Raw genomic sequence first — 11,676 nt, 5'->3', positions numbered from 1 at the left:
CAGTAATGAAAGTGTGCTTTGTGATGTTGCACATTTGCATTATAGTGAAATTGCAACATACCCAAATCAAGCATTTGCGTCCCTAGGTGTTCAAACTACATAGTCTCAACAGTGATGTATGTATATGTATGTTATTCATCAGAGCACAAACTTGAGAAAATTGATTGAAGAGTTGCTTTGTATAAATGACATGTCCAGAGACAGCCATTCCTATGAATTACTGTGCCAATTGTAAGAATTTATAAATTTTGGTATTTCTTTTGGGCATTGATTATACAACCTGTTCTTGTAATTGTTTGAGTATTTTCTTCTTCTTCTTTTTTTTTTTTTTTAGAAATGTATAGTCTCAATTGATTAGATTCTACATTCAATCGTCTCTGGAAGAGACAAATGATTAGCATTCATGAGAGAAGTTTTGTATGTTATATATATTTCTTGTCTCAGAAATATACTTTTTGTGGCACCAAACTGTCTGTCATCTTGTGTGATGTGTTTGGAATGTACATGAGAGAGTCTAGGACTGAAACACATGTACATATATATATATATATATATATATATATATATATATATATATATATATATATATACAGTGTATTCAATTCAAATTCAAATCAATATATATATTCCTGACCCATTGCTTTATATGTATTAGGCAGGAATGCTTGAAAGCAGTACAGTGCACTCACGTTTTCACAAACACTGTTACAACGAAATTCAGGTGACAACATTATCTGCTCTATGTTTTTTATTGTTTATTTGTTCGGTTATAACGAAATTTCGATAAAACGAAAGAAAACTGCCACTTCTGAGAACTTCATTAAAACGGGAGTCCACTGCATCAAAAACGTTCTTTAATCATTCAATTTTTGTGAAATGTCAGTTGATCAAAAAATCAACTTTATTTTAATACATGATATGAAGAAATTACTTTTCAAATAAATGTCTGCAATAATCTTTAGAATCGACGATTACAATACAGAGAATACAATGTATTGAATTTATGGGTAAAGCTATTATGTTTGTTTCATTTTCCCAAATCCATGTTGAAAAGTTGGCTTTAGATTTATATGTACATTATCCATTTGTTCCTGTCCATAGCGATCGATAAGAATGAATAACCTTTCATAAACCCGTAATAATGATAGTGAGTTTTAAAACAAAAATCCATGTAAATGTTTAAGTAGGTTGATCAGTGAGAAGAAGAGTTAACCGAAGAGGGAGAAAGAAAGAGAGAGAAAGAGGGAAAGACAGATTTTAATAAGCAACAATTAAGTCTGTTTCTAGATAAGTTTACTTAGATACGTTACTCGGTATTCCGTTTACACAATTTAGTCATATTTTCTGGAGAGAGAATGTCTGCTATGGCATTTAACGGATTCGCATTCCATCACGTTTCTAGCAGCACGTGTCAGAAATATGCTCGGAGCTCAGAGAGAAGCCTCCGTCAAACGGACTGTCTGACGAAGGAGGAGTATCCGGGTAATAACGACTCACACACACGATCATTTTTTAGATTATGTCCACAGCTAAATGTTTGTGTGAAGGAAGCATGAAAATATTCTGTACCAGCCTATATGAGCCACATCCACTTGATACGTTGGTTGAATGTTGTGGGCATTTCAGAATGCGCTGGCTTTTCCAAGCCAAAGACGAAGGATACGTTACTAAAACGTAAACATACATTAATGGATTGAACTGAATTGTGCATTTAGCATAATAGCTGTGATGGTTCGGCAATAAACATTGCATAAATGCAATGTACCATCATGACTTGGAATTGACGCAACTTTCTACAATGACAATTGTCTTAAGATGATTATTATATTACGTATAAACAAAATATTTGAATCTATAGAAAGACAACCGAGAAATATCTGCGACTGCACAACAGTGACTAATTTAAACAACGATGCAGCAACCATCTCACTTTAGTGTCAGAACAATTCTCCCTAAAGTTATCGCGCTCGCTTGTGACTTGCGACCGACACCGATTTTATTGTGCTTATAACATCAAGATGCAAGATAGCGTAATAAATAAGGCTGAAAAACTGATAATAGAGTTAAAATACGTAAGTAATTATAGGGCCTACACTTTTGCCCAGATGAGATACCATGTCACACTTCCATGAAAAAGATACGACCCCCGACAGAAAGAAGAAGAATAAGAAGAGGAAGAAGAAGAAGAAGAAGAAGAAGAGAGAGAAAACGAAATTCGGAAAAGAAGAGAAATCAAAACTGACTAATGTAGGATTACACGCCAAACGCAAAGGAATTCAAGAGAAGCGTATTGGAACACAATAATCAGGGCTCGATAATTAGCGGTGGCCCGGGACCACTAAGAATTTATGTCGGGCCACCAAATTCATCCAGAAAGGTTGTCTTTTGGTGCCCAAGTCGGGCAACTAAGATTCAAAATTATGCATTTACATTTATTTCTGGCCACTACATCTTTTTTTTTTTTTTTTTTTTTTGCAACCAAAGTTGACCTTTAACGAGCTTAATGGCTGATTGGCGGACCATGCATGCGCCAGCAGAGGGGGAAAAAAAGTTAGTGTCGGGTCCTGACATAATTATCTTCATAACCCATAGGCCTATATAGCGCGTCATCGTTAAATCCAACAACAAAAAGTAAACGTGTTCCTTTCTTTATTTCTTCTTAACGAATAGAGTTATTACGTTGTTAATTTCTGTGAATAATGGTTGACCAATGATGCTCAACAAAGGACGAAAAGTGTGAAGTAAGCGGCTTATATCCCATTTTTAGGCCCTCCTTCCTAGCCGATCAGACGCCGTGCGAACCTCCGACACTTGCGTATATGCACACAGCGACAGGGCTATATCATTATAGGCCCTTCCGAAAACCAGCCTTTGGCTGTGACGAGGGAGATCTTTCATGAGAGATAAAACTTCGGATAATTTACACTTATTTAACAATCTTTCAATGTAAAAGATACATGATAGACTCGTTCTTGCAGCTCACAAGAGTCAAAGGAAAATGCACACTAAACGCGTATGAAGAGCCACCACTTTTATGATCATGACAAGACAGTATAAGATTTTCAATAAATTTGCTGTAAGTCGGTGAGTATTCTTGTACACTGTAGGAAGTAACATTTCCTCTACAAAATGCGTTATTGTTTGAAGCATGTCCATTTTCAGAACTTAACCGGGGAGTTAAATGTGATAAGATATACTGGAAGAGGAAAAAGCAAGCAAGCGTACAAGCAAACAAACAACAACAAACAAACAAACAAACTGAATAAATAAATCGTATTTGGAAATATTTCCGGAACAGTATCTGTTGAAAGACATTTCCATCTGCGTAACCATGTATTGCTAGGTATTCATTTCATTTTGAGGGGATGGAAAAGAACGAGCATTTTTGTATATTTGGGTCATGTTTCATGTTGGGGAATACGAAACGAGGGAAACTCCCCCAGCCTCTCTCCGGCGCTTTTCCTCCAGCTCCTAAATGCTAAAATATAAATGAATTATGTCTATTTTTTCCCCGATACATGCTTGCCAAAAGCAATTACGGCTACACGAACTTTGAGGTCTGTAACATCTATCAGCTCATGTAGGAGTCAGCATGATATCTAGAATAATAAAATGAAATTATTTATAACTGCAATGATGAAAACGAAAAAACATGACCATCTCGACAAAATCTCTTCGCGTGTGAAAAGGGGGAGGGTACGAGAGGGCGGACATCTGAAGAAGTGACGTCACTCATGCCACGAATGTATCCGCTAGAGGACATTGCGTGTTCATACGCGTAATAGAATAGTTCCAAATTATCAATATTTCGGAGTATGCATTTATTTGAAAGGTTTGAATGAGTGAATATACAACCAGATATGTACATAATTTGAAAGATATGAAAAAATAAGAGTATCTGTCTTTTAATGAGTGTCAGCGGATGAACACAGGGAACACTTTTTGCGATGCGGTCGCATGTCCACCATATTGCCAAACTGTATGGGTGAACTGTACACGCGACTATCAAGGGGTTCAATGCTAGGAAATTAACGAAACCCTGGCAGAAATTGACGGCAAAATCATTTTCTAAAGGCAGGTAAGATCTCTTGGGATGATTACAAGTCAATTGTAAAGGTGCATTGGTATTCCTGCGATTTAGTTCTTTGTTTTGCTGTGCATGGATCCTGAAGTGGAATTTTAGGTTCCTTTTTGTATGCGGCCGTGATCAGTAACGCCCGGTAGTGTTGCGCTGGGCCAATGGCAGGTGCTAGGTGTGGGAAGGGTGCCTGTGCTGTCTGTGTGTGCATGTGTGTTGAAAGGGGGCTGAGGTGGGAAAGGCCGTGTGTTATATTATTCACAACCAATCTGACATCGTGTAACTTCCTTCCTGTTGTCTTTGGCATGATTATAAATGAAACCGTTAAATACCTGCTGAGCGGAATAAAAACAAGTCCCTCGACAGGGTCAGGACAATTCTTACTACCGTAGGCTACTGTTGTGTTATAGACTAACACATTGTTAATGCTGTGGAAGCCATACCACCCGTTTTCCTTTTGAATAGTGGCGACCGACAACCATTGACATTTAGGAACCTATCTGTAGTGTACCATATCATTGTATGAGACTCGGTGTACCTACCTCCCAAGCTCCGATGTGAACCAGTGCCAACCACAGACAAGATAATATGTAACCTGTTAGTTAGCTAACCCCGGGACGCTCCGTGTAAGTCACAGTTATACTGTGGGAGCGTCCTGAGTCAATAGAGTGCTAGAGTAAAATATCCCGTTTGCGGCAGTTTAAGCATTGTTAAGGGTTTTACCAACTTGTAAACAAATGAGGCAAATTATTTTCAACCATTTCATATATCATAGACAAGATTATTCATTAACGCGATTGTTTTCATAAAAGAAATTTACCATTGACCAACGCAGTTTTCATGATTTACCAGGGCAAAACCCGGCACAATTTTCGCCGATAAGGGCGATATGCGACATATTTCTGCTTGCGGCACGATGTACAATCCCTATGCAATATGCGCGTGCTCCGCAATCTTTAGCTGATCGCCTTCACATGTCTCGCGAACATTGCGTAAGCGCCAATTCCCATTGCGAAAGCATGTGAAAATAGCGGGCGCACATGCATTGGCCGCAAACAAGATCGCAATTCTGGCGGTGTTGTTGATGTCTTTCTCGTGTTTTTCTGAATTTTTTCGATGGTAACAGCCACTTTCCGAACAAAAATGGCGGCCCACATCGGCTCGCGAAAGTTTTATTTTATATGAGGATATGTTTTCAAAATCCATGAGCATCGGGAAAACGACAAAAAATCAAGTTTCTTGGACCATCATTTCTTAATTGTTATGTTAAGAAGTACCGAAAATTATTTTGGATGTGATATGTTGTCATTTAGGTGAGAAAATTTCACTTTTGTCAGAGATTGTGCCCTTTTTATCTGTTGGTTTTTGTTGATTGCTAGTGTGTTAGTATATGTGTAGTGTGCATGTAACAGTGCAATGCTGTGTTTAGCGGTATCTTACCGTGTATGTTGTACCTGCCGCGAACGGCTGCATGGCCGCTTACTGACGCAGTTACTCTATATCGTTCCTCTCGACCGAGTCGCATTTAACTCATTAATTCGAGCAGAAAGGGACTATTGGCAGAACCAAAAGTTGAACGCAGTCAGTCTTTAACATTACAACTTCACCTGTAAGTCTTCATATTACAGAATTTTTGCGATTTCATATTGATTTTTAGGCGCTATACTCCGTCTGTCATGATCATGTCTGCTACAATGTGCAGCCCCAACACTGCGTGTTGGGGCTGGTCGCAGTTAGTAGTTAGCTAGCTAGTAGTAGCACTAGCAGCAGTATGCAAGAGCCTAGAATTGAGCACTTCATTCCTTAACTATACACAGCCCAGTCGCTGTTAAAACACGAGAGGCAGGGCTGAGTCTACCAGGAAGGTGCCAAAAAGTGAACATGTCGATTGCGTTGACTTGAGTTTGAATTTGATTCTTGACATCATTTTTGTCACAGCACAATCTTCATTAATTAGACTTCACGTTTTTGTTATCGATATTGACATACACAATTGACAACTTAACCGAAAACAAAGATTTTATGCAGTATGTTCAAGTGGAACACACACATCAATCTTTTTCGCATGGCCATATTTGAATAATCAGGAATGCGATTGGACTTTCAACAGAGGTCACGCTGTCGACTAGTAGTAGTACTACTGTCGACCTTGCTGCAACACTCAAGTGGCGCATGCCACAGAACTCTATGTGGCGCACGCACAGATTTGGTCTCACATTTGCACACAACTAGTCTGGTTTCCAAACCCTTTGCCAATTGGACTCCTGATTACAAACTGCGCCCTCCATGGCGACGAAGGCAGAGGCAGACAAAATCCACCTCAACCTGCTCCAGTTTTTTACGTTAAGGGCGTAAATATCCTGTATAGCTAATTAATATGAGCGGAGGGTCTGGAAGCCAGACAAGCGCACAACTTGCATCGTTCAAACCTGGTACATGTATTTTCAATTTCTGCAACGATGAACTCTGACGGTCGGGGATTGTGCTAGAAAGTGCAATTTTTTGTTCCATGGACTTTGCGTGAGTATAATGTACAATTCTTGGTGGGATGTATAAATTTCAATTACAGTTGTAGTTTTGTAGTTGTGTTGTGGTTTTCACTGTGATGGGGTGGCCTCGTTTGTCTGACGCTGTGCTGGCACAGAGTGCTGAGCACGGCATCTGGTCGGGCTATGCATTCCTCTTCATATTCATTCTTACATGCACACTGCTTTGTTGTGACAAACTTGCCAAGTCCTGATAAAAAAAACCCAAACAAACAAACAAAAACAGACCAAAAAGAAAAAACCTGACATTTGTTTTTATAATGATATGATTTACGAATGCACTTGTCAATGTAATGACTCATCCCACTACCCCCGGACATGGGTGCGTCATTTCCGTGTTTGGTCTGTCAAATTTGTGACCCGGGTGTGCGTCATTTTCCCAGGTGTGTCCGTCAAATTTTTGACCCAGGTGTTCGTCAAAATCCCATCATTGTCAGTCAAATTTTGACCGAGGTGTGCGTCATGGTACGTCACTTGACTATGGAAAATAACACGCATTATTCTGGACCGAAGGGTGCGTCATGGTACGTCACTTGGCTATGGAAACTGCACGCATTTTTGCACGCAACCAGTACCGGATACACGTACCGCAAGTACAGTGAGCGCTTTCCCGTGGCAAGTGAAAATAATAGTTGGGAAGCGTTTTGGAATAAGAGGGAAAAATGCTTGCCCGAATCTGGCAAGCAAATGATTTAAAAGCCACATTTTTCCCTCACATTTTCCCTCCAACAAAACCATGAAATAATGCATACACAAGCTCAAACCTGAATGACTGTTTAGCGATGTAACCTTACTCAGCTCACTGTCATGTCAAACACTTACTTGAAGAAGCCCTAGTGCCTGATGCATATTGCGATGCAACACCACCACTCATCGCTATCGAAGAAAGTTCATTTATATTCCAGTACAATTTGCGTCTAAATAATGTTCTTTGGTGACAAAGGCGAATTTGTGACAGTAAAAGAAGCGGCAGCAGAAGAAACTGCCTGCCGCATGCCACTTTCTGCCGTGGCGTGGCGTGCAGACCTGCGCTGCAGTAGCATGGTGCGTGACTCGCTGTGAGCGGCGTGCTCCACGTGTACGACGGTATGTAGAACCAGGGAGGTGGGAGACATACCTCCGTGGTAGAACACCGCACTACTGCTAACGTTAGACTCGACGTAATTCAGATCATAGAAATGAAAAAAAAACACACACAAAAAAAAAAACGCGCAGTTAAAAGTACAGTATTTTTTAAAGAGTCATGTTTAACATGCCTATAAACAAATGTTTCTAGTCTGAAAGCAGACAATGTCATGGTAGGCCAATCAGCATTTGAGCAGATGAGGTCTCTCACATCCAGCAGTGTCATACTTTTGATTTGTAATCAAATGTCAATAGCATGCTGACGAAACGCAGGATACCTGTAACAAGTCATGTCTGTATATTCTGTCTCTGGATATAATTCTCATCATGTGACTGAAAGATGATGATTGCTGATTGTCATAATCAGGGTCAGAGCCCCGACCCCTCGACTGAATTAGCATACTTCCGAGGCAGTTCCTGGAATTGCCTGGTGTGCAAGTTCTTGCCTTTAACTGTATGTAATGTACTGTATAAGCTGTTACAAGAGTGTATAAGCTGTTACAAGAGTGTATAAGCGGTTACGAGAGCGAATTTCATGGATTACTGTTGAACTGCATAATTAACAGCACATGGAAATGTTGCCATGTAATGTGGCTAGGGTAATAGTGCACTTATGATAACCTTGATGTCAATTTGCGAAAACAACATCTTTTGAAAATGTCTGTGACCTCATTTGTGAAAATATCTGTACGTAAAAATAACATTTTATACATTAACTCGTGTCGATGTGTGTTCTTGATGGTATTACCTTGGTAAAGCGATAAGCACCATAAAATGCTCCACTATGATGTATTGACTATCCATAACTTCACAGAATAAAATACAGCCCATTCATATGGACAATGTATTGCACTCTCATTCACTTCTCTGTGTGTGATGAAGTAGCCAATTATGGAGACTTTGAACTGATTATCCAGTACTTCATGACCCATCTTAGCTCTTCTACAAGAGTAGCTCACATTTTCCAGGCATATTAAAAATGTTGAACAGAAATAGCCAAAAGAGCTTTTAGCAGCAAAAATGTGAGAAGGATCAGGCCTAAAACTGTATCATCAGTGTGACTAAAAAGTAATGGAAAGTGTGATAAGATTGTGTTATTTGGCGTAGTATACACTGTTCCACATGGTTCATTTGTATTTATCTCAAAATGTACAGAATTTTAGTCGACGTCTCCATAGACACTCATTTTGATTTATGATCCTGCAAAAGATGATAATTCTACAAAGTTGTTTACTTTTCGCATGTCTCCTGAAGACAAAAACTGAGCTTACTTTAAGTTGAATCAGTAAAAATTTACATTCATATGCTTTCGTAATTTCCTTTTTCATTACCAGTGAATAAAACTCAAGTTCAGCAAAGTTGTACATGATCAAATTCAAGCCAACATGTTCTCACTCATACACTTAATGTGCTTTTCAGGTCTACTATTCCCAAGTTTTACCCATTAACCAAAATTGTGCAACTTAGGCTATTTCCTTATCATTTGTTCCTATCATTGACGATGGCATTAGTCTCATGTGTACATTTCCATTGTGCCTTTCTCGAATTATCCTTTGTGCCAGAGACTACTTGGTTGACCAGAATGTATTCCCACTAACTATTAGAGCAATGTTTTGTCTCTCTTGCTGAGATTATATCTTATATCAGACATGGATTAGCATAACACTGACTGCTACAGTTGTATTTCACACAAATGATTTATGCACGATACTGTATCACATGAGAATAGATGTCTGTGCTGGTGATAAATAGTGCTGCATCGTTGGAATCTCTCCCAAGCTAAAAGAAAAAAAAATGATATTATATGATTTCAATAAAAAACAACAACATTGTTTTATGTACAAAAAAGAGTGGAGGGTGGATAATATTACAGAGGGTGCTTTCCATGTGAGTTGCTACACACCAGTGTCCCTCTTAAAAGCATAAAAAAGGATGTTTATCGACATACAGCATCATTGATGTTTTACCTGATAAAGTGTTGTTGTTATTTTTTTTTTTGCCATTTAGAGGGGTCCTATTTCACAAAATCAGTTTGTTTTAGTCATTAAGTATTTGGATTATATATTCTTAATCAAATCTGACATGTGTTTGTATTTCAGTAAAGTATCATTTTGTTGTTATTTCCCATGTATTTTTGCAATTTTAGAGATGCAGTCTAGGGTATTATACTTGGTACAGAAGGAAAATATGCCATTTAAGATATTGTAATAAATACCATAACAAAATACACCAAAAGAGTTAGTGAAGTCTCTGTGGTAAACACAAGGTCGATGAGAGTGCAATGAAACACTGAAGGGTCTCAGACTTACTGAAGAACTCATTTGTACATGTAATCATGTTCCTGAAAAGTGGTTAAGCATTGTAGATTGTTCAGACACAGCAGTAAGTCTTTCACTGACCGCTAACTGCAAACAACATTCCATATAACAGCTTTGTCACAAACTCCATAGCCTCTCAGAAAAGATTGAACTCACTATACACTTGTAACTTGCAATAGTTTGTAAATGTACGTGTATGCACACAACGGTAGAAGTAAAGACAAGGTCGAGTAAAGCTCCACTGTCTCAGTCCTATTTTGGAGGGCTAACTCAGATGGCAAACACACATGCAGAATAAAATGAAACTCAGACAAATAATACCTCTGAACTATTATGATTGCCCAGACGTGATTAAAAAATGTCTTTAAATAGGAAAAACGATTCAAGCTTGATTTCTTAAGAAAAGGTTACCCCATGTAAGTTGATTAACATGAAAACAAAAACAGACGAACAAACTAGTTCTTTCATCAAGTGTGGAACATCTCGCTGGCACTTTGTACCTTCTCGAATGCAGGCATGCAAATGTGTGATGTGTATTGTTCGCAATTTAAGAAATGCTAGGACGCATCTTTGCGAAGCCCATGTGTCTGGAAAGCTGTTTTCACAAGTGACGTCCTGGTTCATAGCAGAGTCGCCTCTGGCATCTCTGTGCTTGTGTTCAGTTGATTAGATATTTTATGGCATAGTACACTATATAGGGCTGTATGCTACTGTATGCTGGGGCAGCATTAAGACTTTCTGTGGTGAAGACTTGTGGCCCTGTCTGGTGGAACAATTACTTAAGGAAAGCTGAACGAGGACATTTAGGACATACATGTATTTTGGCACATGCAGTGATAGTTTCAATGGAGGTTTATTACACCTATTTTCTGTAGTCAAGTATCGGTACTAACATTCATGACATTTAATGGTTTTTCAGAATGCTTGCGAAAGAGGGGTATAATGACGTTTGCGTTTTCACATTTCAGTTATTTGATTGAAGTGTATTTGAAAGATAGTTGATTCTTGCAGTTTATAGAGTTGGTGGCATTGTAGTTTGTGTCATGAATTGGGATTTATTAAATTCAACTGATATATGCTGCGGGGCACTAAATTACCGTATACAGGGAAGGAAGGCCTAGGATGATACATGTATTTTAGATTACATGTAAATATGAGAGCTACAGTTGTACAATAGTTGCAGAACAGTGCTTTTTAAAGGAAGATTATACTTGGGAGGAGTTTTCTGATGGTAGCAAGGATGCCAAACTCAGAGACTTCTGGGGTCACCTTTAATAAGACATGTGTGCTGATTATAAAGTGATTTTACTGTGATGATGGAGTATTTCTCAAATCAAGAATGTGTAGTGAAGTCATTGTTGTATTTATAACAGAGTTTGGAAAACTTCCCTTTCTCCAAGAAAGTTAAGATTATAGATTAAAATAGATTCAGATTCATGCAGTCATTATGTGCAGTGGAGCTGCTGACAACCACTATTATTCACTTTGTGAAATTGTGAGATATGTTTATTTTTTATGTAGATTTTAAAAAGATTTAATTTCTGTGTGCCTTTGATTTTCATATCATACAATTGCAGTGTGTGAGATCTACATTAAAACAAGACTGCCT

At 38.5% G+C, this 11,676-nt stretch overlaps 1 protein-coding gene across 1 annotated transcript in view; it reads left to right on the top strand.

The window, feature by feature from the left end:
- The first annotated feature begins 3,991 nt into the window (after nucleotides 1-3,991).
- Nucleotides 3,992-11,676, top strand: part of LOC139727351 (AP-1 complex subunit gamma-1-like) — a 55,308-nt gene continuing 47,623 nt past the window's right edge. Inside the window, exon 1 of the mRNA XM_071638314.1 lies at nucleotides 3,992-4,078. The gene's annotated coding sequence lies outside the window, so the exon portion shown is untranslated. The remainder of the gene's footprint in view (nucleotides 4,079-11,676) is intronic.

Source organism: Diadema antillarum, unplaced genomic scaffold (assembly GCF_040938485.1).
Source record: "Diadema antillarum isolate AM-2024a unplaced genomic scaffold, OU_Dant_1.0 scf00000017, whole genome shotgun sequence".
Classification (NCBI taxonomy): Eukaryota; Metazoa; Echinodermata; class Echinoidea; order Diadematoida; family Diadematidae; genus Diadema; species Diadema antillarum.
The sequence above is the reverse complement of the archived record's forward strand: the minus strand, read 5'-3'. Positions and strand labels throughout refer to the sequence as shown.